Source organism: Bufo bufo, chromosome 4 (genome assembly GCF_905171765.1).
Source record: "Bufo bufo chromosome 4, aBufBuf1.1, whole genome shotgun sequence".
NCBI classification, from domain to species: Eukaryota; Metazoa; Chordata; class Amphibia; order Anura; family Bufonidae; genus Bufo; species Bufo bufo.
The window spans coordinates 357,458,150-357,486,097 of record NC_053392.1 but is presented as its reverse complement, the minus strand read 5'-3'; positions in this window follow the sequence as shown (position 1 = coordinate 357,486,097).

The window sequence follows — 27,948 nt, the reverse complement described above, 5'->3', positions numbered from 1 at the left end:
CTGACTGAAATGTCAGCGCTCTTCCTCTCTATATAGCTTATAGTGATGTGACTGACTGAAATGGCGGCGTGCCGACGTGCTTTCCAGCGCACTGTGACTGATACTGCTGTGAATTACTGAAATGGTGGCGCTCCGATTTGCTTGCCGGCGTGCTGGTGTGGGTGGTGCGGGGGGGCGTGTGTAGCACCATTTGCTCATTGGTCAGCACCAGGGCTGCAGCAAACGATTATTTTAGTAATCGAGTATTCTACCGATTATTTTTACGATTAATCGAGTACTCTAATAAGAAAAAATGAATTAATAGACTGTTTTCCTTTATAAAAACTCATCAGACCCCCTGCCATCAGTCCCCAATACCTTTCGTTCCCCACTGTGCGATCAGCCCAAGTGCATCAGTTCCCCCCAGTGCCATCAGCTCCACTATCCCCCAGTGCCATCAGCTCCACTATCCCCCAGTGCCATCAGCTCCACTATCCCCCAGTGCCATCAGCTCCACTACCCCCCAGTGCCATCAGCTTCCCCCCCGTGCCATCAGCTCTGTTCCCCCAGTGCCTTCAGCTCTCCCCCACACCAATGCCTTTAGGTCCACTCCTCCAGTGCCATCCGCCCCTCCATGCCATCAATTGCCATGTCCCCCACTCCCCCAGTGCCTCCATGCCATCCATTGCCATGTCCCCCACTCCCCCAGTGCCACCATGCCATCCATTGCCATGTGATGTCCCCCACTGCCATCAGATCAGCCCCTCCATGCCATGTACCCCACTCCCCCAGTGCCATCTGCCCTGTCATGCCATGCATTACCATGTCCCCCTCCCCCAATGCCTCCATACCATCCATTGCCATGTCACCCTCCCCCACTTCCTCCATGCCATCCATTCCCATGTCCTCCTCCCCCAGTGCCTCCATGCCATCCATTGCCATGTCCCCCTCCCGCAGTGCCCCAATGCCATCCATTGCCATATCCCCCTCCCCCAGTGCCTCCATGCCATCACAGCAGTATAACAGCTCCCTGAACAGTGGCCTGCACACAGAGTCCCTTATTGTTTCATGGGACAATGAGCTCCTCTTGCCTGCTATCGGCCCAGCTCTACGAATGGGAGCGCACCCTATCTCTGTACACTCCCATGCCGTGCACTCCAGGGTACAGGAGTGATGCTTCTGTTTACTGGAGCGCAGGACATCACAGTGTTACAGGGACGCTGTGCTCTCGAGGGTACAGACAGTGAAAGGGTGGCCAGCAATAAGATAACCTGCACTTAGTCCAGCAGCAGGCAATACCCGCCCTCCCCTCCTCCTCCCCCCTACAGGGAGATCCTCTTGCCTGCTATCTGTGAATGGGAGCGCACAGCATCTCTGTACACACTGATGCCGTGCGCTCCCATTCACAGATAGCAGGCAAAAGTAGCTCCCTGTAGGGGGAAGGTACCCCTACCGCTGGGTGAAGTGCAGGTTATCTTACTGCTGGACACACTTTCAGTGCTAGTGCCCTGGAGCGCACGGCATCAGTGTGTACAGAGATGGCTTGCACTCCCATTCACAGATAGCAGGCAAAAGGAGTAGTCGCTGATGTGGGCGGTCCGGGCGGTGTGTGGTGCGCCGTGTTTTCATTGGCTGGCAGCACGCTGCTGTGGGCGGTCTGGGCAGTGTGTGATGCGCCGTGTTTTTATTGCCCGGCACGCCGCGCTTGCGCACTTCAGTAATCGGCACACACGCACAGACACAGCGCAGACACACATGGCTTTTATTAGGTAGGATATATATATATATACAATGTAATGATCAAAAGGAGAGAAAATGTGAAAGAAATAAATTTATTCTGATATTGTGTAGGGATTATTGCTATTCATATTAAAATATATACTGTTGTGCTAAAGAGAAAATTATACTTATATACGCATAAAAAACTTTTCTAACGCCCCTGTGAGGAATACCACGCCTCGTGCCCGCTTGACGTCACCTACGTCGAGCTCACGAGACGCAATATGGTCACTTGTTACCAAAGCGTGATGTTACGCCCTCCAGAGGAGCAGGTAAGATCAGCTTGGTAGAGTTTACACAGACACCTCTTGTCCACAAGGGGTACAGAGAGGCAACAAGCTGAGAGAGCCTTTTCACTGCTGCCGTGAAACAGCACCTCCCCAGCCCGGGTAATCTGCCACCAGTTTCTCGTTTGATATACTGTAAACCCGGTCCGCTAACGAGATTATATAGGGTGAGAAACCAACCCGGGGTAGCTTATAACTAGGCCGAAACACGGACTTGGGGATTCGTGATCGAGATACAAGATAGCACAAGATTAAATTATATATTTAATCGCCTTAAGGGCACACTAGATGACACAATATACACAGGGAATATATAAAGAGGTCTGAGGTTACAGATACAGGTGATATAGGTACAACACGGTTAAGCAGAGCAAAAGTCAGTTACCGGGTAGATGAAAGTTCCTTGTGGTTATGATGGTGAAATAGTCCTTGGCTGCAGTCACGTGGGGGCAGTGATGTCAGCAGTTTCCAGGTCTCTCAAAACACATTTGCATGATGTGACCCCCTTTCAGAAAATGACACACCCGCTTGCTGGCACAAGCCTTTTAAACTGTAGCCGGCCCCCCCTTCCCTGCCTCCGGGAGGGGTCCCCTCCTCCTCTTCTGGGACTGGCATCACATGAGCCACAAAACCGATTATGGCTCATAGCTCCAGACCAGAATGTTGCAGGGAGGTGGTTCCAGGCCCAATTGATCTGCCTGGGTTCTGGCTACAACTAGAGTCCAAACATGGTGCCGCTATGTGGTTTCTGTGGGGCGTTATGTATATCTCCCCTCCCGGGCATCCTAGCATCAAGCCAGGACCACATGGATGTTTGGCTTTGCCCCAGGATCGCAAAAAGATAACCGAATTATGCCTGGGATGGATGGATGATTCATAATTCCTTATGAAATGTCGGTGCCAACATGTCTGTGGAAAAGTGATAGATCTGGTCCAGGGCTAAAACCTCCTGCTGGGAGTTAGATCTAGTCCAGGGCTAAAACCTCCTGCTGGGAGTTTTCCTGCTACACCCTCCTGGTGCCTGTCAGCTGAAAGAGGTGTGACTTTATCCACCTGGGGTCTCCTTGAAGCCTGGACCCCTGGGGGGTTTTGTCCCTTGCTATCTGACAGCAGATGGCATGAGGGTGAGAACATATTTTGTATGTACACTGACTGTGTACATGCAAAAGGTGAATCAAATGAAAATCAGGGCTGCCAGTAAATGATAATCCATATTCCTCACAACTCCCCCCTGTGTTTCCCCGTGCGCCCCTCTGCACCCTCTCTGGTGGCGAATGGCAAAGTGGTACGGCTTGAGCGCCAGTCTCCTGCGTACCCACCTTCCATTCGTGCCTGAGGAATAGAGTCCCCCAGACTGAGCATGACACTGAGGCCACAATAACTGGCGTCAGTTGGTACTATAAACGGCTGCGTGAAGTCAGCTGCCTGTGGTACCGGGAAGCTGGGAAGGGCGTCCTTCAGCGCCTGGAAGGCCGTCTTGCAGTCGGTTGTCCAAGCGACTGCTGAGGGCAGTTTCTTCCTGGTGCGGTCCGTCAGGGGCCTCGCCAGGCTACTATAGTGGGGCGCAAACCCCCTATAGCACCTGGCAGTGCCCAGGAAGGACATCACCTGGTTCTCATCCTGGAGGGTGAGCCAGGATGCGCTGGCATCCACTCTCCCAGGCTCCGGTTCCGAAGCTTCCCCGCCTACCCAGGGCCCCTCACTTATGCCCAGCTGGCACTTTCCTGGCAGATCTGCCCGAGCATCTGTGCCAGATACTTCCAGGGATCCTCCCATGTGGGACCGAAGACGGCAACAATCTCCAGGTACGTGGCCTTGTACCCTTTGAGTCCCTTAAGCAGGTGGACCATTCTCTTAGAAGTGGCAGTGGCCTACTACATGCCCAAGGGCATCTCGGTGGACTCCGTCCTTCCGGGCTTTTTGGTTAACATTTCCCGGAAGGGGCGGCATTCCGGGAGGGCACCTGCCTCCCGCTCATGATGCGCCTGCATCAGTTTTACGGTGAAGGCCTTCTGCCTTCCCCGGGCGTGGTCCAGGGTGACCAGGTATATCCTGGCATTGAGCCGCTGGTGCGCGAGGTACGGGCCCTCCCAGGCCACCTGAAGCTTGTCCTGAGGTACGGGAACCTCAGGACAAGCTTGCTGACCCACCTGGTGGGTCCTCTCCTCTGCGTCTTTTCCTGGAAGCGCACGACACACTCGATGACCGACACCCCAGGGGTGGCTACGTCTCCCGTACAGGCCCCTGACTTCACGGCCCCTGGGTATCTGGCCATTGGAATCTCATGCGCAATCCACAAAAACTCCGCCCTGAACGGATAAGGTACCACTAATTGTCGGTCCCTAGGCCACGCCTCCGGTGAGCTCTGCTGGACCATTTCCCGGCACAACCGTCCTTGGTCCCCGACCACCCTCTGGAGGTCTGAGTCCAAGGGAGGCCATTCCATCTGCTCCGTGAGAGCTTTCAAGCTGGCGCTAGCCTCTAACACCACCTGAAACCCCTTGTGGGACGTGGTGAGAATAGATGAGACTGCCACGTCCGCTGTCAGTTCTACTAACGGCCAGTCCCTAGGCCACTCCTTCGGTGAACCCTGCTGGAAAGTGACCTGGTACAGCCCCCCCTGGTCCCAGACCACCCGCTCGAGGTCTGAGTCCGAGGGAGGCGGTGCCGCTTGCTCCTTGAGAGCATTCAGGCTGGCGTCAGCCACTAACGCCACCTGAAACCCCTGACTGGACGTGGCCAGAATAGACAAGACTGCCACGTCCTCTGTCAGGTCCCCGTTACCTGTCTCCCGGCCACCATCTGACTCGGCAGCCACTTGGTCGGAAGTGGGAAAGCCATCAGACCTCTGAGGGGCCCCTAGGGCCCCAACACTTCCACTGCATGTGACAGCAGCTATGGTCGCTGCCACCGCTGGTAGTGCCTGCTTCCCCTTGGCTTCCGACCAAGTCACCAGTGCAGACGGACTAACCTGGCCTTCTGATATCCTGGTTGTGGAGGAATCCTGCACTGAGGCTTTACCTGGGAGCCCTATTTATCCTGGGACAGCCCTGACCTCATTTGCATCCTCGTCCTCCGCAGCTGTCTGCCCCTGCTTGTCCCCTCAGTAGCCATACCTGAGGACAAAAGGTCCCAGCAGGCTTGCTGGCCACACCCTGGGGCCTCAGCACAACTGGCATTAATGACCCCTCCCCCTTAAGGGGAGAGGCACACATTACATCCCCCACCCCCACATCCCCATCAACAGGCATGTTATGAGCAATAACAGTATTAACAGGGGTGGACATGACATCACATTCTGGGGGATTGGACCTCGGGGTGTCGGCGGCCATGTACTTAGACACAAGCCGCCCCAGGTCTGTCCCCAGCAAAACACTGGCAGGGATATTTGAGGATACCCCCACCTCCCTAACTCCTCGACCGACACCCCAGTCCAAATAGACCTTGGCGACGGGCATCGCCGGTTCTACTCCTCTGATCCCAGAGACAGTAAGGGATCTCCTGGGCAATAAATCATGGGGGGCCACCAGTTCAGGCTGTACCAGAGTCTTCTCAGAGCAGGTGTCTCTAAGTCCCATGGCCATGGCCTGGTCCACAGTGACCGGTTGCAAACTGTCAAGGGACCTCCCACCACCCCCACACACACACACAACACAGTGGACGGTTTCCGAGTCGGAGACTGGGACGGGTCCCTTGGGCGCTGGGGACACATAGGCTGCTTACACACATGGCAAAGTCGGGGCAGGGGTAGCAGGTGCAGCGTGCGTCTTACCCCCTTTCCAGCGACAGGTTTCCGGGCCTCTGAAGTCCTGTTGTTGGAGTATTCATCGGCCAGGGCTGCTGTTGGGGAGGCCCTCTTTGGCTTCCGGTCAGGGAGGTACTGCTGTAGATCCTCCGGGCAGTTCCACAAGAACTGCTCTGTGGCGATGAGCTCCTTCAGCTGCTGGACGGTGGTGAGCTCCAATCCTGTGGTTCATTGGTCGACCGCTCTCAGCAAGGCCCGCATGTGATCGGCCCAGCTCTGGGTAGAACCCCTCTGCAAACTACAGAGTTTTTTCCGGTATATCTCAGGGGTCAGGTTATACTGCCTTACCTGAGCCTGCTTGATGTCCTCATAGCTCAGGATGGTCTCGCTGGGCAGGTACCCGAAGATTTCAAGGGCTTTTCTCCTGAGATGTGGCGTGAGGAATCTGACCCACTGGTCCTCCGGCAGCTGGTACTGATGGCAGGCCATCTCAAATGCCAACAAAAAGGTATCCAGGTCCCCATCTTTGTCCATTAGGGGAAAGTCCTCTGTCCGCAGTTTGGGAATCCGGACCTCTGGAGACTCACATCGGGTTGGAGAGGGCTGCTGGAGTTGGAATTGGAGCGCGCGCAGCTGAAGCTCACGCTCGGCCTGCTCGCGTCGTTCTGCAGCTTCTGCTTGCTTGCGATGCTCTGCAGCCGCCAGGAGGAGCTCAGAGGCTGCCTAGTCTCCGGCCTGGAGATGGTCCAGGGCAGCTTGTAGGAGAGCAGCCGAGCCTGTCAGGCTGGGAAGATGGGCAGGTGGAGTGAGGCCCACCGCGGACCTCACCTCCGGCAACTGGCTCCTTGGGGAGCTTTGGCTGTGCTCCCCCTCGCCTTGAATAAAGTTGCCTTCCACCTCTCTCGGCCCCCTATCTGGACTGCATCCTCCCCACCATCATTCATAGCCTCGGCCATCTCCTTAGCCTTGCTTCTTGTGTAACTGGCCATCATTGCCACGGATGGTCACTGACACAGACTGCAACCTGATGCACACACATACCTTATTGTATTTGCACTTAGACTGTCTAGTGTTGAGATGATCTTAGGACTCCAGCGGCAAAATCTACTGCTGGTATTCTTTAGTGTCTGGGAGTATGGGTCTCCCACTCACACACACTAGTATCTCGATCCCACCGCTGCCACCAATATGTGAGGGATACCACACCTCGTGCCCACTTGACGTCACCTATGTTGAGCTCACGAGACGCAGTATGGTCACTTATTACCAAAGCGTGACATTACGGACTCCAGAGGAGCAGGTAAGATCAGCTTGGTAGAGTTTACACAGACACCTCTTGTCCACGTGGGTACAGAGAGGCAACAAGCTGAGAGAGCCTTTTCACTGCCGCAATGAAACAGAGCCTCCTCGGCCCGGGTAATCTGCCACCAGCTTCTCGTTTGATATAAGCCCGGTCCGCTAACGGGATTATATAGGGTGAGAAACCAACCCGGGGTAGCTTATAACTAGGCCGAAACACGGACTTGGGGATTCGTGATCGAGATACAAGGTAGCACAAGATTAAATTATATATTTAATCGCCTTAAGGGCACACTAGATAACACAATATACACAGGGAATATATACAGCTGTCTGAGGTTACAGATACAGGTGATATAGGTACAACAGGGTTAAGCAGAGCAAAAGTCAGTTACCGGGTAGATGAAAGTTCCTTGGGCTTATGATGGTGGAATAGTCCTTGGCTGCAGTCACGTAGGGGCGGTGATGTCAGCGGTTTCCAGGTCTCTCCAAACACATTTGCACGATGTGACCCCCTTCCAGAAAAAGACACGCCCGCTTGCTGGAACAAGCCTTTTAAACTGTAGCCGGCCTCTCCCTTCCCTGCCTCCGGGAGGGGTCCCCTCCTCCTCTTCTGGGACTGGCATCAAATGAGCCACAAAGCCGATTATGGCTCATAGCTCTAGACCAGAATGTTGCAGGGAGGTGGTTCCAGGCCCAATTGATCCGCCAATGTTCCGGCTACAACTAGAGTCCAAACATGGTGCCGCTATGTGGTTTCTGTGGAGAGTTATGTATATCTCTCCTCCCGGGCATCCTAGCATCAAGCCAGGACCACATGGATGTTTGGCTTTGCCCCAGGATCGCAAAAAGATAACCGAATTATGCCTGGGGTGGACGGACGATTCATAATTCCTTATGAAATGTTTGTGGGAAAGTGATAGATCTGGTCCAGGGCTGAGACCTCCTGCCAGGAGTTTTCTTGCTGCATCCTCTTGGTGCCTGTCAGCTGGAAAAGGTGTAACTTTATCCACCTGGGGCCTCCTTGAAGCCTGGATTCCTGTTTTTTTTTTCTCCCTTGCTATCTGACAGCAGATGGCTCGGGGATGAGAACATATTTTGCATGTACACTGACTGTGTACATGCAAAAGGTGAATCAAATGAAAATCAGGGCTGCCAGTAAATGATAATCCATATTCCTCAAAGCCCCCACAAAGGCAGAAGACAAGTAAGTATATCTCTGGAATATGACTGCTCGCATTGTGATTGGCTGTTTACCATGTTCAATACTACATGCTCTTTGCATACTGCATGTCATTATATTGTAATCTTACTTATAGGGGTTCAAGTTTCCTCAACCAGGATTAGGTTTAACTAATAGATCTCTGGGATCCCCAGGGATCATGAGAAGGCAGGCACCATACCCCTCAGGGATCCCTAAAAAGAGTGGAGGGGCAGGTCCAGCATGTGTAATGCCACTCCATTCATATCTATGGGACCTGCTGAACATGGCTGAGCCCTTGTACTCAGCTATCTCCAGCAGTCCTATAGAGATAGAGCCGCAGTACATATGCTTGCTGCTCGATTCATTTAAGGGGTCCCCTTTAGGTACAGGGTCCCCGTACTCGTGATCAGTGGTGGTCCCAGCAGTCAGACCCACACTGATCTAATTGTCTGTGGAAATGGAATAACTTATTACAAGCAGAGTGCCCGTTTAAGTTTCTGAAGGACCACAAAACTACCAGCATTCCATTAAGCTGCCAGTACTAAAACCTACCTATATCGAATTCATCCATCCCTACATAGAATAGTAAATGGAGATGTAGCTCACCAGGAGATAAGTCCAGGACTCATCTCCAGCAACATCAGGTGTAGGCACATTGTTCCAATGAAGCTGAGGACAGTAATCCTCACTTCACTGCATAGGTCCTGTCTATCTGTTGCTTGTGCTGCGAAGTATGGTGTAGAGTCCCCTGCTACACCAGATGCCACTGGAGTTGAGTTACATCCTCATTTACTATACTTTCAGAGATGGACAGGTTTGATATGTGCAGGTCTAGGACCCTAAACCCTGGCTGAATAATGGCATGCTGCAGGTTTCACCTGTTAATGACCAGGCCTGAAAAGGCCTTAAAGACTAAGCAAAATTTTGGAAATTCTGCATTACACATCCAAGTACTGTAAGTGCTGGATGAAGAAGTCACATATAATTATACTTTTTGTGAGGTTCCTTGGAAAGCTCTGGAGTGTCCTGATGAAAGAATTGGTTCTAGTATGTGGACTCACAGAAGAATATCACAATGACACTGTGCCTTCTGTTAACCCCTTAATTTAGCTAGAAAACACAGTTGGGGAGATTTTATCAAAACTGGTGCAAAGGAAGCAACCAGATTCCAAATAAAAAAATTCTGAGAACCATTGGAAAATGAAAGGATCAATCTGATTGGTTCCTATGGGCAACTAAACCAATTTTCCCTCGCAGCAATTTTGATAAATCTCCCTTAGTGGGTAAAAAATAAAAATGTCATGCTTCGATGTTCTTAATTTAGAAACCAAAATAGCTTGAATATGTACTTTCAAAAGCTGATGAGAAGACCTATTTGCAATGAGATTAAATTCATAACATTCCTAATCCATGCTAAAAATACAGTCTGCAAGAAACATGAGGTTAGCGGATTTGATGTAACGTTACACAAAACTCTAAGGAGTGAATTAACAAAGAGATGGGACTAATACCAGATCAAGAGATTAATCTATTGTTGGATGTTTATTACATGGGAAAGACAAAGATATTCAATTTTTTTTTTAAATAATAAAACGAGAAGTGAAATGACTAAAACTAGAAATTTGTCCTTTATATTATCCCAGCTATGTGTTCTGAGAAATCATCTCTATTATACTGTAATGCATTATTACAACAGCTTTTTGTGAAAAACATTGTAATCTGAAAATACTGAGCAGGAGCCCAGACCTGGGAGTATCTGCAATTGTTTAATGTTTTCTAAGCAATGTTATGTAATGTGATGCTATGCCATTTATACCAGCAGGGGGTAATAGTTAGCAATGGTTGGCAGGAAGAGGGCTAACCACACTGTTTCCTTCCTCTTGGTAGGAGTAGGCTGGTCCTACTTCTCACCAGGAGGGGAGTTCTAGTCTAGTGAGACAGGGCGAGGAGAGGGGAGTCCCTGTTCTGATAGTAGGGAAGTGAGGAAGCACATGTCTGAGCTCCTACTCCCAGAAACCATATCATAGTCACCTGTGCAAACCAACACTCCAGAGAGATCAGCAAAATTCAAGAGTACAGTTTCAAGAAAGCATCAGTGCGACAAGACAGCAAAGTGATCAGCGAAAGACAGCTTTCAAGGAACTGCTGCAAGGGGAGGGACAACAACTCTGACACCACCTACCTAAACCATAGTAAGCCTGTACTACAGTGCACACCTGAATCCACAAGTACTTGCTAGTGCCAACCTACAGCCATCCAACCAGCCACCATACCTCCTAGAAACTGTTATACATTCACTTCTGGCCTGATTCTTCAATCTACACTTTCATTTTGCCAAACCCCATGGATCAACGGCCTGAGAGAGTACACCGTGACACAACATCTCATCAGGGCCACTACCACTCCCATCCTCTCCACCAACTCCTTAGGGGCTCTTTGCAATTGCAACCTGAAATATTTCTGTATTGCAAGGTATTGTAATTTTACCATTATTCTATTACACAGTTACATAAGGACACAGTCCTAACTTTCCAAGTGTGGGGGCTTTCCCCAGGCCTCTCAGCTGTCATGACAACTGCTTGGCACCCTGAAATCACTATTAACAGTGACATCTCAGGGGTTTAACAGCCGGGATCATAGTTATCTCAGATCCCATCCAATGCAGGTAGGTGTCAGCTATATAACACAGCTGGCACCCAGTGTAATCCTGTAATCATCCTCCTACTGAGTCCTGATAGGTCTTCCTAATGATGTGCAGAAGGTCAGCAGTTCTGTTAGGGCTCATGCACACAAACGTATTTTCTTTTCGTGTTCGTTCAATTTTTTTGCGGACCATATGCGGAACCATTAATTTCAAATTCCCCCAAAAAGTTACTCTGTGTAAATACCATTTCAGTATGTCCGTATGTCCGTTCCACATTACAGACAAGGATAGGACTGTTCTATTAGGGGCTAGCTGTTCCGTTCCACAAAATAAGGAATGCACACGGACGTCATCCGTATTTTTTGCGGATCTGTGTTTTGTAGACTGCAAAATACATACGGTCGTGTGCATGAGCCCTTACTAAGGAAGTGTCAGTGTGGAGCAGTAGGGTTCTTAGCTGTGGTCTGCGCTCTTGCTGTGTACCCTGCTTGCTTCTTGTTTAGCAGACTTTGCCTATTTGCTGCCTGCCCCTGACCTAGGACTACGTTCATGGACTTTGCCTTATTGCTGTCCGCCTTGATCTCTGCCTTCGTACCCTGAATAAGCTTCCGACTGATCAGCCTCTGGCTTCCCAGCGCCCCCTGGGTGTACTGTATCACCTCAAGTCAGTCCAGTGGGTCCACACCTAGATCTCAGTTCCCTGGTGTCCCAACCTTCCTCAGAGGTAGCACCTGGTACACCCCTCTAGAAAGTCTATCCTCACCATCAGAGGTATTGCGAAGAACGAGGGGTATATTTAGACATCGCCCTCTGAGGGAGTTGGTCTCGTGGGACAGCGGGTTTGCACCCACTGAACATAACAGGATGTGGTGTTTCTGGATTTTGCAAAGGCATTTGATACTGTCCCTCATAGACGCTTAATAGGTAAAGTAAGGTCTATTGGTTTGGAAAGTATAGTTTGTAATTCGATGGAGAACTGGTTGAAGGACCGTGTCCAGAGAGTTGTGGTCAATGATTCCTATTCAGAATGGTCCCGGGTTATAAGTGGTGTACCCCAAGGTTCAGTGCTGGGTCCTCTATTATTTCATTAATTTATTAATGATATTGAGGACGGGATTGATTGCGTGATTTCTATTTTTGTAGCTGATACTAAGCTATGTCGAACTGTATACTCTATGGAAGATGTCCATAAACTACCAGCTGACTTGGACACTCTGCGTGATTGGGCTTCAACTTGGCAAATGAGGTTTAATGTGGATAAATTCAACGTTATGCATCTTGGTAGTAATAATAATCTCCGTGCTTCATATGTCCCAGGTGATGTAACACTGGGAGAGTCACTTGTAGAGAAGGATTTGGGTGTCCTTGTAGATGGTATATTAAATAACAGCATACAATGTCAATCAGCTGCTTCTAAGGCCACCAGGATATTGTCATGGATTAAACGAGGCATGTCCCCAATGCACAGAACGTCTTTCTGGACTGAATATTATCTAGGACACTAGACAGCAATAATTGGGGGGGGGGGGGGGGGGGGGGGGTTAGCACGCTTTTTTATTTACTTCATTGATTATTTAGATATATGTGTAATTATGTGTATAATTAATGACATGGATTTAAAGTGACGGTACTCGATTTGAAGTGCAGGCCAGATGAATTGTGAATCAGCACGAAATGGCCGTTTGGACTGTCTGTAAATCACCACTATGTACCGGTATATATGCTGCTGCGGTATGAAGATTCCTAAGCAACAGTAGTGCCAATCTACTCCTGTTATAACATATATTTATATTTTTTAATAAATAGATTTATTAATCTTTTTGCTTTTAATAAAATTAAGTTTATTATATTATTTTAACCATTTCCCAAGTTTCATTAGCAACAACAATTATTAACCACTTCCATCTTGGAATGTGGTGACACTTAGCTTTTATAATGGAAAAGTATTAAAAACTATGCAAATTTGGTATTGGCTATACAGCAATAAAAAACAGCAACGCACAATGTTCAGTGATGCCCACTTTCCCACCCACTTCTCAATTATGGTGAGAGTGCCATAAAATCACAAAAATCTTATTTTTGGAACAAAAATAGTAACATAGTAACATAGTACATAAGGCCGAAAAAAGACATTTGTCCATCCAGTTCAGCCTGTCATCCTGCAAGTTGATCCAGAGGAAGGCAAAAAATAAAAACCCTGTGGGGTAGAAGCCAATTTTCCCCACTTTAGGGGAATAAAAAATTCCTTCCCGACTCCAATCAGGCAATCAGAATAACTCCCTGGATCAACGACCCCTCTCTAGTAGCTATAGCCTGTAATATTATTACACTCCAGAAATACATCCAGGCCCCTCTTGAAATCCTTTATTGTACTCACCATCACCACCTCCTCAGGCAGAGAGTTCCATAGTCTCACTGCTCTTACCGTAAAGAATCCTCTTCTATGTTTGTGTACAAACCTTCTTTCCTCCAGACACAGAGGATGTCCCCTCGTCACAGTCCTGGGGATAAATAGATGATGGGATAGATCTCTGTACTGACCCATGATATATTTATACATATTAATTAGATCTCCCCTCAGTCGTCTTTTTTCTAAAGTGAATAACCCTAATTTTGATAATCTTTCAGGGTACTGTAGTTCCCCTATTCCAGTTATTACTTTAGTTGCCCTCCTCTGGACCTTCTCCAGCTCTGCTATGTCTGCCTTGTTTACAGGAGCCCAGAACTGTACACAGTACTCCATGTGTGGTCTGACTAGCGATTTGTAAAGTGGTAGGACTATGTTCTTATCACGAGCATCTATGCCCCTTCTGATGCAACCCATTATCTTATTGGCCTTGGCAGCAGCTGCCTGACACTGTTTTTTGCAGCTTAGTTTGCTGTTTATTAAAATTCCTAGATCCTTTTCCATGTCAGTGTTACCGAGTGTTTTACCATTTAGTATGTACGGGTGACTTGCATTATTCCTTCCCATGTGCATAACTTTACATTTGTCAGTGTTAAACCTCATCTGCCACTTATCTGCCCAAGCCTCCAATCTATCCAGATCCCCCTGTAGTAGTATACTGTCCTCTTCAGTGTAAATTACTTTACACAGTTTAGTGTCATCTGCGAAAATTGATACTTTACTATTCAAGCCTTCTACAAGATCATTAATAAATATATTTAAGAGAATAGGGCCTAATACTGACCCCTGAGGTACCCCACTAGTGACAGTGACCCAATCTGAGTGTGTACCGTTAATAACCACCCTGTTTTCTATCATTGAGCCAGTTTTTTACCCACATACAGACGTTTTCTCCCAGTCCGAGCATTCTCATTTTATATACTAACCTTTTATGTGGTACAGTGTCAAATGCTTTGGAGAAGTCCAGATATACGACATCCATTGATTCGCCGCTGTCTAGTCTAGAACTTACCTCCTCATAGAAACTGATTAAATTAGTTTGACATGACCGATCCCTCATGAAGCCATGCTGATATGGCGTTATTTGCTTATTTCTCTTGAGATGCTCTAAGATAGCATCTCTCAGAAAACCTTCAAACAGTTTACCCACAACAGATGTTAAACTTACCGGCCTATAGTTTCCAGGCTCTGTTTTTGGACTCTTTTTGAATATTGGCACCACATTTGCCATGCGCCAATCCTGTGGGACATTCCCTGTCAGTATAGAGTCCGCAAATATCAGAAATAAGGGTCTGGCTATGACATTACTTAATTCTCTTAGGATACGGGGGTGTATGCCATCCGGTCCTGGCGATTTGTCTATTTTAATCTTTTTAAGTCGCTGATGTACTTCTTCCTGGGTCAGACAGTACACTTTTAATGGGGAATTTATTTTTACATTCTGCATGTCAGTGAATACATTGGAGAAAAAAATATTTAACAGCTTTGCTTTCTCCTCGTCGCTCTCTGCGACTCCCCCCTCATTACTCTTTAAAGGGCCGACACCTTCAGATTTATACTTTTTAACATTTATATAATTGAAGAACATTTTAGGGTTAGTTTTACTCTCTTTGGCAATTAATCTCTCAGTCTCTAGTTTGGCCGCTTTTATTTGTTTTTTACATGTTCTATTTTTTTCCTTATAGTTTTTCAGTGCTTCCGTGCTACCCTCCTGTTTTAGTGATTTATATGCTTTCTTTTTGTCATTTATTGCTTTCTTTACAGTTCTATTTATCCACATTGGTTTCTTTTTGTTCCTTAACCTTTTATTCCCATACGGTATGTACCTCTCACAATGAGATTTTAGGATGTTTTTAAAGATATCCCATTTTGTGGCTGTATTTTTATTTTTAGTTAGTTAGGCCTATGGCCTCTCTTAGTTGGCTAAATTTAGCTTTTTTGAAGTTTGGTATTTTTGTTCCTCCCTGTAGAAATGCTGTTTTGAATGATAATTGAATGATAATTGGAAGGTTATTACTTTATGGTCACTATTTTCCAGGTGTCCCCCAACCTGCACGTCTGTTGTTCTGTCAGGCCTATTGGTTAATACTAAGTCCAGTATGGCCGTCCCTCTAGTCGAGTCCTGAACCAGTTGGGAGAGGTAATTGTCTTTGGTTATTGCCAAGAACCTGTTTCCCTTACGAGATATACAAGTTTCAGTTTCCCAGTCTATATCTGGGTAGTTGTCCCCCATAATAACCACCTCATTTTGATTTGCCACCTTGTCTATCTCGTTTAGTAGTAGATTTTCTGTGGACTCTGGTATATTAGGTGGTTTATAGTAAACTCCTATTAGTAGTTTATTATTGTTTTTAGCTCCATGTATCTCTACCCACAGTGACTCCACATGTTATTGTCCCTCACTTATATCTTCACGGAGTGTGGGCTTTAGACAAGACTTTACATAAAGGCAGACCCCTCCCCCTCTCCGGTTTTGACGATCCTTTCTAAACAGACTGTAACCTTGTACATTAACTGACCAGTCATAGCTATCATCCAGCCATGTGCGCAAATTTTTTTTACATTTTTCTCCCATAATTTAGTTGCAAATCAAATAATATATTCCCCCAATGTACCTCATGTGCAGCTTTCACAGAGTATAGCATCTTGTTGTCCATAGTAACCTACTAGTTACATGGACTCATATAGTGCCAATATAGTCCAAAGCGTAAATGTATTTAAAAGCCAACCTAACAGTATATAGATTAGAAGCAAAACTAGAGAACTCGGAGGAAATACACACAGGGAAAAAATACAAAATATATGCAGATGTTGTTTTTGGTTTACAAGGCAACAATGCTACCCACTGGGCCGCCTGTCCACATACTATTCTTTTGAACTATCGAAAACATAAAAATTTATGAAAAGAATGCCACTAAAGCCCCTTCTATTTCCTGTTATCTTTCGGCAAACTAGGAACAGAGGTACAGCATAAGAGGACATGTCACAGCTAGAAACAGCATTACTATAGCCTTAAATATAAATTGCCTGAATTAGTTCACATTGCCTTATAGCCCTTTACTGGACTTTCCATCAGAGTTAGGCCTCTTGCACACGAACGTATTTTCTTTCCATGTCCGTTCCGTTTTTTTTGCGGACCGTATGTGGAACAATTCACTTCAATGGGTCTGCAAAAAAAAACTGAAGTTACTCTGTGTGAATTCCATTTCCATATGTCCGTATTTCCGTTCCGCAAAAAAATTACGGACAAGGATAGGACTGTTCTATTAGGGGCCAGCTGTTCCGTTCCGCAAAATATAGAATGCACACGGATGTCATCCATATTTTTTGCGGATCCGTTTTTTGCGGACCGCAAAATACATACGGTCGTGTGCAAAAGGCCTTATACATTTCTATACCTGAAAATGGTATTCAAACATATACAGCGGAGGGCACATTCATTTTAATAGGTCAAACGGTGTTCCAAGGATTCACCTATAGACTTCGTTTAGTCTGCTTTCTGTTTGTTTCCTGCTTTTCCACCAGAATAGCACAAACAGAAAGAAGGTCAATTGAAGTCCAAAGATGAATTCTTTGAACTCTGTTTGATCTGTGAAAGTGAATGTACCCATCATCGTATACATCTGAATAATAGCTCCAGCTATTCAGACAGTGGTAGTACAATTCCATAACTTTGCTAGATGCTCAGTCTTACATCTATTCCATTAAAATTAATTTTAAAGTCACAACTTCAAAGGCAGCGGAATCTCCCGCTAACAGCTGACATCACCATGCATGCTGCAGGTGACCACAGATTGATCTTGCATTGCTGAAACGTGGTATTACATGGCGGTCATTATAAATGAGTGGACATTTATTTAAGAATACAGTTCTTGGTCTTTAAAGTTATGATAATTCATTAGTAACTTATTATTATTTTACATAATAAGTGACATAATTTGCATTGCGGTCAATATATATCTAAAACAGTAATAAACATTACTAATATTATTACTAACGTGTCGTGTCTGCTTATTGATGAAGTATTAAAGGTCATATACCGGAACATATGCCACCATGTGGCTCTCTGCTTATGCTAAAGGGGAAGGACCTGCCTGATGGGACAACATTTTGAGATATTAATAATGAACACATTACACATTCATAGCGTGAGCAACTTCATTAAAGGGGTTGGCTGAGATAATAAAAAATCTTGGACAAGCCCGTAAATAACCTAAAATGACAAATCCTGTAATGCCGACCCCTTTCTACATTATGTGACATGAACAGTGATGTGCATGTGTATGGCACATGACCACTGCAGCAAATCACTGTTCTCACTGGTAGACCTCTGAGGACAGTGATTGGCTGCAGTGGTCATCTGCCATATACTGGCATGTCACCACAGCAGTTTGTGAAAAAGCAGCGGCAGGAGGGCCGGACTATCACCACAGAGAACAGTGCTGGAGAAAGTGGTGTGCATTACATGATTTTTATCTTAGGGTAATGGGAGAATTGTCACAGGTGTTTAGTTATTTTGGACAGCCCCTTTAAGTTTGTAAAACTCTTGCTCATTTTCTATGGTAAAGAAATAGTACAATGTTTTTTGGTTTAACAGACCAGCTTTAATAATGCTCAGTACCTTCTCTTACAACGCAGCTTCTTCCTGTTTCCAGCAGATAGGAGAAGAAAAAGCTGCACAATGACTGAAGGACACCATGCACAATAAGCAATAATTTAGTTAATGGGGTTAACTAGCATTACTGTATTTTTCACCCTATAAGACGCACTCCCCCCCCCCCAAAAAAAAAGTGGGGGGGAAATAGCACTGCGTCTTATGGGGTGAATGCTGCAATTTTACACTGATACATCACTGCTGCGCTGTTGCACAGCACGGCCGGCGTGTGTATCAGCGGGAGGGAGGAGGGACTGGGGGCCGGCATCTTGTTTTGTAATGGCAGCGGGGCCCGGTGCAGTCACTGTATTCTACTACACCGGGCCCCACTCACTGTAGTGATCATATAGGCAATGTTAAACTGTAAATTCATTCATCCAGGTTGTAATACGGTACTTACTACTAACTTCAATAGCAGGCAGGAGGCCGGGCGAGCGGGCGGGAGCCGGCAGCGTAACTCACTACTACATCACGCGCCTGCTCCGCCCACTTTATGAATGAAGCAGGCGGCGCAAGCGCGTGACGTAGTGAATTACGCTGCCGCCTCCCGCCCACTCGCCCGGCCTCCTGCCTGCTTTGGAAGTTAGTAGTAAGTACCGTACTACAACCTGGATGAATGAATTTACAGTTTAACATTGCCTATATGATCGCCACAGCAGACTTAGGCAGGTTCACATATGGTGTTCTGTTCTCCTTATGTGTGAGTGGGGCATAAGTTGACAGGTAGCTAAAACTCTCTCTTAGCAACTAATTGACACGGGAGTAACATCCACTTCAGCTTTTAAGTATAGTTTGAAACTGAGAACAGAAAGATGTACTTCTATAGTGAATGAGCATGTTGTAATATCCTATAACACATTATAAGGCCTCTTGCACATGACCGTAGGTATTTTGCGGTCCGCAAAAAATACGGATGACATCCATGTGCATTCCGTATTTTGCGGAACGGAACAGCTGGCCCCTAATAGAACAGTACTATCTTTGTCTGTAATGCGGACAATAATAGGACATGTTCTATTTTTTTAAGGTACGGAAATAAAGACATACAGAAACGGAATGCACACTGAGTACCTTCCGTTTTTTTTTTTTTGACCTATTGAAATGAATGGTTCCGTATACGGTCCGCAAAAAAATCCAAAATGGACATGGAAAGAATATATGTTCGTGTGCAAGAGGCCTAATGCAAAGCTATGCAACACAAACGTACATGAAATGCAGATTACATACTACACAATATATAAATGTGCATGACTGTACAAGAGGGTTGCCAACCAGAATTTTTCTTTTTTCTGGACAACTTATCCCAAAATTATGGACAGCCAATATTTTTTATGGACAATTTGGGAAACCATAATGAATAATAAAGATGATAAGTAATACATGTCTATAGCTCATTATACTGATAAGAACTCGCGCCTGCCATATTCTTTTACATTGTGAAGAACTTTGACTCATGACACATCCATCAGGTAGTACAGGACAGCCAATTAAGATGTTTCAGCACATGGACATACCCCCTACCTTATAAATAGACCTGATCTGGCCGCCATTTTACATTCAGTCTTTTGTCAGTGTAGGGAAAGGTTGCTGTGTGGAGCAGGGACAGGCTGTTAGGGAGACAAAACGCTATCAAATAGGGCCACAAAAGTCCTTTTAAGGACTGGTATAGGTGTACTATTGATAGGTGTGCAGTACAGAGGGGTGCGATATACTTATAGTTCAAATGGAAAAGGTCTGGCAAGTGGGCATTAATCTTAATTCCTAAGTATGTTATGAATTGGGTCGTCCAATTAAATGGGGAATTAGTTTGGAGTTTTTTAACGGTCGCAGGGGATAAACCAATATGTAGAATCTGAGACTTTTGGGGGTTGACCTTAAAGTTGGAGAATGAACTAAAAACATCTAGCGTATGGAGTATTTTATTCATGGAGGTACTAGGGTTAGTGGTTAGGATCAAAAGATCATCCGCAAAAGCGGCTAGTTTATGTTCATGTGAACCAATCTTTAACCCTTTAATGGAATCTTCTTGCCTAAGTGCTTGCATGAGAGTTTCCATAACTAATACGAAAATAAGGGGGGAGAGAGGACAGCCTTGGCGTGTGCCATTTTTAATCTGGAAGTTATTCGAAATATGGTTATTCACTAGGACCGACGCGGAAGCATTAGAGTACATTGCAAAGATAGCTTGAATATAAGTTTCAGGAAATCCAAATTTCTGCAAGGTAAGCTTTATATATAACCAGTCAATGCGATCGAATGCCTTTTCCGCGTCGGTACCTAGGAGAACCAAAGGAACTTTTTTATTGGAGGCGTAAAATAGGGCGTTCAGGATCTTAGTAGTGTTGTCTTTCCCTTCTCTTCCCCTGACAAACCCTACTTGGTCAGGGTGTATCAATACAGGAAGGATATGTTGTATTCTGGTTGCTAACATTTTAGCTAATAATTTCAAATCTGTGTTTAGAAGGGATATTGGGCGATAATTAGCACAGTTAGTAAGATCTTTTCCTTCCTTAGGGATGATCGAGATCACAGCTCTCGTCATGTCTGTGGAGAGGGGAAAGTTTAGAAGAGTTTGGTTACAGACCTGGAGGAGGAAGGGGGCTAAAGTATTATGGAAAACGGAGTAATAAACAGTCGGGAGACCATCAGGGCCGGGACATTTATTCTTTGGGGAGGATTTTAGGGCCCTGAGAAGCTCTGTGAGTTCAAAAGGCCTTGAAAGGTCTTCCTTCTGGGACAAGGTCAAAGAAGGTAATTTGAGAGTATCCAGGAAAGAGTTGGGGTGGCAAAGTGTTCCAGAGGCTGAAATACTATCAGAAGGGGGGGGGGGCAAATTATAAAGGTCTTTGTAAAAAAGGCGAAATTGTTCCGCAATAGAATCAGGAGAAAAAAGTTGTTGTCCTTGGGGGGATTTGATAGAGATTATATATCTAGCATTTTTTCTTCTTTTAATTCGGTTCATGAGGAATCTTGAGGCTTTATTGCCGTGGGCATAGAATTTTTGTTGGGAAGAAAGGTAATATTTAGCTGATTTTTTATTTAAGATATTTTTCAGCTCAGATCTATTAGCCAATAGTTCGGTGAGATGTTGAGGGTCCAGCGACCGTTTATGCAGGTTCTCTAAGCTATGAATGCGATCTAATATGGATGAGAAATGTTTGTCAGCTAATTTTTTTAGGTGAGAGCACTTGCTTATGAAGTGTCCGCGTATATAAGCTTTGTGGGCGTCCCATAATGTCTGCGCGGAAATTTCAGGGGAGTCATTGGACTTAAAGTATTGCTCTAAAAGGGAGGTGAAAAAGGAAACGTGGCTAGTGTCGCTCAATATGGACTCATTTAGTCTCCAACCGGAGGACTTACCATATCCAGGTTGAGGGTGGAAGGAGCAGAAAATTGGAGAGTGGTCTGAAACGGTAATGTTTCCAATCTGGGGGTCAGAGGATTGGTGTAAGAAGTCTTTAGGCACGAAGATGTAATCGATTCTGCTGTATGAATGAGAAGGAGCCGAATAAAAGGTGTAATCAATACCAGTCGGATTCATACATCTCCATATGTCAACTAATCCCAAGTCATGTAGTTTACTTTTGACTTTTTTTAGTAGTTTACCCGAAATAGAAGACTTCTTGGATGAAGTGTCCGAGATCGGATGTAAGGCTAAGTTTAGGTCCCCAGCTAGGATAACTGTACCTTCTTTGATATTTTCAACAATAGACAGAACTTTCAAAAGCCAAGAGACTTGGTTGTAATTGGGGGCATAGACATTAACCAAAGTGAACATTTTGTGTCCAATAAGACCCTTTAAAATAACATATCTTCCCTCGGTGTCTGCAATGTGAGAGGAGTATTGAAAAGGGAAGTTCTTTTTTATACCAATGCTGACTCCCCTGGAGGCCGCCCCATCAGAACCAGAATGATACCAATCAGGAAATTTAGAGTAGGAGAGATCAGGGTAGTTTCCCTGCTTATAGTGGGTTTCCTGAAGAAAAATAATTGAGCACCTTTCCTTCCAGAGAAGGGAGAAGATCTGGGATCTTTTAGAGGGTGATCTTAATCCCTTCACATTGAAGGACGCGAGTTTAAAATCCGTCATTGTGGATTAAATGTGAAGGTATGGGCAGGGAGGATTTCGCAATTATTTTTGGCATCAGAGATGGAGAAAAAAGTGTGATTGGCGGCCCCAAGAGGAGTCAGGACCCAGCACAGCACAACACCGAGAACACCCGTACAGTGTGTCAATATTTCCTGACTGTGAAATAGCAGAAAAATAAGAAAAATAAGAAAAAAGAAAAAGAAAATTACAAACGCATAACTAAAACTAAAACAAGGTCGCGTTTGGGCAACCAACATTAATGTGAATTATAATTGACACTTATCAATTAGATAATTAGCAATTAAAAGAGCGGGGGGGGGGGGGGGGAAGGAGGTAATAACCCCATATAGAGCGACCTGCTAAAGGACGACAGAGTATATGTTGTTGAGACCATTGGAGTGGAGCGAAACAGGGAGGAGGGTGTGAGAAGGGAAAGAGGGAAAAGGGAAGAAGGGGGAAAAAAGGTGGGACGGAAGGAGGAGGAGAAAATAAGTAGAGATAAAGGTGAATCAGGATGGAAAGAGGGAGGGAAGGAAGGAAGGAAGGAGGACAGAAGAGGACATGAACAAAGGCATCATAAGGTTAATGACATCAATTGTCCATCAGACATTAAGAGGTGGACCATGCAATTCTCTTAGGCGTCAGGGGACTGTTTCTTCTCTTTGCTCTCTGTTGTTTAGGAGTGCCTGCTCTTTCCCAAGGTGCCATCTTCGGTAATTCTGGAAGAGAGGTGATATCAGTAACAGAGTCCCAGCAGGCTATATCTAGAGAAGGGACGTCTGAGGATGAGAGGAATTCTTGTAGGTCTGCATAGGTCGAGATTCTGATATAATTCCCAGAGTAGCTGAACGATAGTCCAAATGGAAAGGTCCATCTGTAGAGGATACGCTTCTCTCGCAGAAAATCAGTGAGGGGTTTAAGGATTTTTCTCTTTTGGAGCGTAACAGGAGCCAAATCCTGAAATATTGAGATGGGTACGTTGCTATAGGTGACGGATTTCGTCTGTCTTGCGGCCGTGAGAATTCGTTCTTTATCGGCGAAGTTTAGGAAGCGACAAATTATGTCTCTTGGGGGCTCATTACCTTTCGGTTTGGGCCTAAGAGCCCTATGCGCTCTTTCAATTAAGATGTTAGGGGGATCTTCACTGCTTAGAAGTGAGGCTGCAACGGACAGGATCGCTGGTAAGATTTCTTCATTAGATACGTATTCTGGTATTCCTCTAAAACGCAGATTGTTCCTGCGTCCACGATTTTCCTGGTCTTCCAGGTTGTTATAGAGGGCATTGATGTGCGCTTGGCACACTGTGAGAGATTGGGTGATCGCTGTGCTATGTTCAATCACAGCGGCCTGTGATGTTTCTAGAGATTCTACCCTATGGCCTACATGCTGAATTTCTTGTGTGAGGCCAGATATTTCCTGCCGGAGCGGCAGTAAAGCTTCAGCCAGAGCTTGCTTTATAAATTTCCTGGATACTGGTAGTGCCCGAGGGGATCCGATGTCCCCTGCTTCACTCTCCACCTCCGACTGTCCCTCCTCGCCGCCATCAGAGGTGCGTTCACTCGGCGGCGCCATCTTGGTTTCTTTAATCCCTGGAGCAGCCGCTTGCTTTTTAAGGTATTTAGCCATACCTGAGTTGGGATTCGGAGCTTTAGGAATGGCTCCTGGGTCGAGGGGTCTCTGTCCTCCGATCTTAACCATGTTAGGAGGTCTCAGTAGCTTGCGATATCTTCGTTCTCAGCAGGTCTAAGCACGGAGCTCAGCCAGAAGCGACCATTCGGCTCAGGCACAAGCTCCGCCCCCCTGGGGTGCGATATACTTATAATACAGGGAGTGCAGAATTATTAGGCAAGTTGTATTTTTGAGGATTAATTTTATTATTGAACAACAACCATGTTCTCAATGAACCCAAAAAACTCATTAATATCAAAGCTGAATATTTTTGGAAGTAGTTTTTAGTTTGTTTTTAGTTTTAGCTATTTTAGGGGGATATCTGTGTGTGCAGGTGACTATTACTGTGCATAATTATTAGGCAACTTAACAAAAAACAAATATATACCCATTTCAATTATTTATTTTTACCAGTGAAACCAATATAACATCTCAACATTCACAAATATACATTTCTGACATTCAAAAACAAAACAAAAACAAATCAGTGACCAATATAGCCACCTTTCTTTGCAAGGACACTCAAAAGCCTGCCATCCATGGATTCTGTCAGTGTTTTGATCTGTTCACCATCAACATTGCGTGCAGCAGCAACCACAGCCTCCCAGACACTGTTCAGAGAGGTGTACTGTTTTCCCTCCTTGTAAATCTCACATTTGATGATGGACCACAGGTTCTCAATGGGGTTCAGATCAGGTGAACAAGGAGGCCATGTCATTAGATTTTCTTCTTTTATACCCTTTCTTGCCAGCCACGCTGTGGAGTACTTGGACGTGTGTGATGGAGCATTGTCCTGCATGAAAATCATGTTTTTCTTGAAGGATTCAGACTTCTTCCTGTACCACTGCTTGAAGAAGGTGTCTTCCAGAAACTGGCAGTAGGACTGGGAGTTGAGCTTGACTCCATCCTCAACCCAAAAAGGCCCCACAAGCTCATCTTTGATGATACCAGCCCAAACCAGTACTCCACCTCCACCTTGCTGGCGTCTGAGTCGGACTGGAGCTCTCTGCCCTTTACCAATCCAGCCACGGGCCCATCCATCTGGCCCATCAAGACTCACTCTCATTTCATCAGTCCATAAAACCTTATAAAAATCAGTCTTGACGTTTCAGCTTGTGTGTCTTGTTCAGTGGTGGTCGTCTTTCAGCCTTTCTTACCTTGGCCATGTCTCTGAGTATTGCACACCTTGTGCTTTTGGGCACTCCAATGATGTTGCAGCTCTGAAATATGGCCAAACTGGTGGCAAGTGGCATCTTGGCAGCTGCACGCTTGACTTTTCTCAGTTCATGGGCAGTTATTTTGCGCCTTGGTTTTTCCACACGCTTCTTGCGACCCTGTTGACTATTTTGAATGAAACGCTTGATTGTTCGATGATCACGCTTCAGAAGCTTTGCAATTTTAAGAGTGCTGCATCCCTCTGCAAGATATCTCACTATTTTTGACTTTTCTGAGCCTGTCAAGTCCTTCTTTTGACCCATTTTGCCAAAGGAAAGGAAGTTGCCTAATAATTATGCACACCTAATATAGGGTGTTGATGTCATTAGACCACACCCCTTCTCATTACAGAGATGCACATCACCTAATATGCTTAATTGGTAGTAGGCTTTCGAGCCTATACAGCTTGGAGTAAGACAACATGCATAAAGAGGATGATGTGGTCAAAATACTCATTTGCCTAATAATTCTGCACGCAGTGTATACTTTCTAACATAGAAAGTATATTATAGTGCATTTGTATTGTGCGGCAGTTGTGTGCGGTTCTGCTGCGATACTGCAGGTATATAGAGTGGCAAACGCAATTAGAAAAAATAATTTCTACTGGTGTGATATACCAGTCGCCCCCCCAAAAAAACTCATAGAAGCGGGGCACTATATACCAATTATATACTTTCTATATAGTGCATTTGGGTAGTGCAGCATTTGTTTGCGGTTTTGCTGCGTTACCACAGCTACACAGAGTGACAAAACGCTATTGGAAAAAATAATTATAACTGGTGTGATATACCAGTCGCCCCCCCAAAAAACTGATAGAAGCGGGGTGTTATATACCAATAATATACTTTCTATATAGTGCATTTGGGTAGTGCAGCATTGGTGTGTGCTTTAGCTGTGTTACTGCATCTACACAGAGTGACAAACGACATTGGAACAAATAATTTCTACTGGTATGATATACCTGTTGCCCCCAAAAAAACTGATTGAAGCAGGGGTGTTATATACCAATAATATACTTTCTATATAGTGCATTTGGGTAGTGCAGCATTTGTTTGTGATTTTGCTGCGTTCCCTCTGCTACAGATAGTGACAAACGGTATTGGAAAAAATTATAACTGGTGTGCGCATGCGCGTACGCGAAAATTATATTGACGATATTTTGCATTGAAAAAAATTATGAATGGAGATCGCTCCTGACGAAGCGTGACAGCGAAACTCAGGTCGGGCGATACCGAAGTGTGCATACCATTGTTTTATGCGTTTTATCAGAGATACTGTTGTAAGTACAATAAATCTTTGCACGTGACGGTGGCAGTCTGGGCTTCACTATTGTTGCGACCTTTAATTACCCACAGGAGTGTTGGAGAGAGGAGGGATCCTCGGGTATACCCCTTGCAGATCCTTCCCCGTGCCTTTTGTAACCCGTACCAAGAAGGGAGGAGGTGTATCAAGCAGCGCGGTTTTCCACTTTTTTTATTTACTTGCTTCTGTGATCTTCCCACATCGCATTGAAAACCTGCAGCGCAAGATTATAGATACAGATACGTATACTAGTGACTTTTTTACTGTGAATATTTGATCACGTTCGCGAACCGCCCCGGCAGATGTTCGTCCATCACTAATTACCATCATTTACTGTAAGCTGTAAAATGAGAATTACCACCAAAATAATCTAGTCAAGTACCACCAGCCTAAAAATAAATCATGGACAAATCTATTTTTTTTCACGGACACAGGAAAAAAGTTGCCTATTTTTACGGACTGTCCAGAATTTTTTGGACGGTTGGCAACCCTGCTGTACAATCCTGAAATGCTAACTAATAGTGTAAACATACCAGTGATGCAACATTGGGTCTGGATACGGAGAATTATTAGAGATGCTGTATATCCTTCAGTTGATCTTGGAAAAGATGGCTGCTATGAGCTGAGTTGATGATGTCACCAGTGTCATAGGTAATAAGATACATTGACTTGCAAAGAACATACCAAGAAGCTAAATGCAGGCTAGCTAGAAACTGTTTTCAACAATGGCCGCTAGATGGAGTTAAAACAGCATGAATACTAGCACAGATGACTTTCTGGAGGCATGGCATGTGGAGTATTTGCATGCACACACTTCCCTCTATGCGGCAGGGCTTTTCTGCCCCCTACTACTGTAAACTCGACTGACCCCTTTCACTAAGGGTCCATTCACACATCTGTAGTGGATCCGCAATACACCCGGCCGGCACCCCCATAGAACTGCCTATTCTTGTCCAAGAATAGGATATGTTCTATTTTTTTCCGGAGCCGCGGACCGGATGTTCGGGGCCGCGCTCCAGAAATGCGGATGCGGATAGCACACTGTGTGCTGTCCGCATCCATTCCTGCCCCATAGAGAATGCCCCATTCAGATAATTGCGGAATGGGTGCGGACACATTCTACGGACGTGTGAATGGACCCTAAGGAATGGCTGCTCGGAAGACAGGTCTCTTTATGAGGTCCTGACCCCTAGCCGTTGATGGGGCTTCACTGCAACAAGCACAGTGTCCCATTTATGCAAACAGCTAGGCCTCTTGCACACGAACATTTTTTTTTCCGTTTACGTTCCGTTTTTTGCTTTCCGTATACGGACTGTATACGGAACCATTCATTTTAATAGATCCGCAAAAAAAATGGAAGGTACTCCGTTTGCCTTCCGTTTCAGTATTTCCGTTTTTCTGTTCCTTTCAAAGATAGAACATGTCCTATTATTGTCCGCATAACGGACAAGGATAGTACTGTTCTATCAGGGGCCAGCTATTCCGTTCCGCAAAAAACGGAATGCACATGGACGTCATCCGTATTTTTTGCGGATCCATTTTTTGCAGACCGAAAAATACTGAAAAAGCTATACGGTTGTGTGCAAGAGGCCTTACACTCAGGGCTCATACACACGACCGTATGTATTTTGCGGTCCGCAAAAAACGGATCCGCAAAAAATACGGATGACATCCT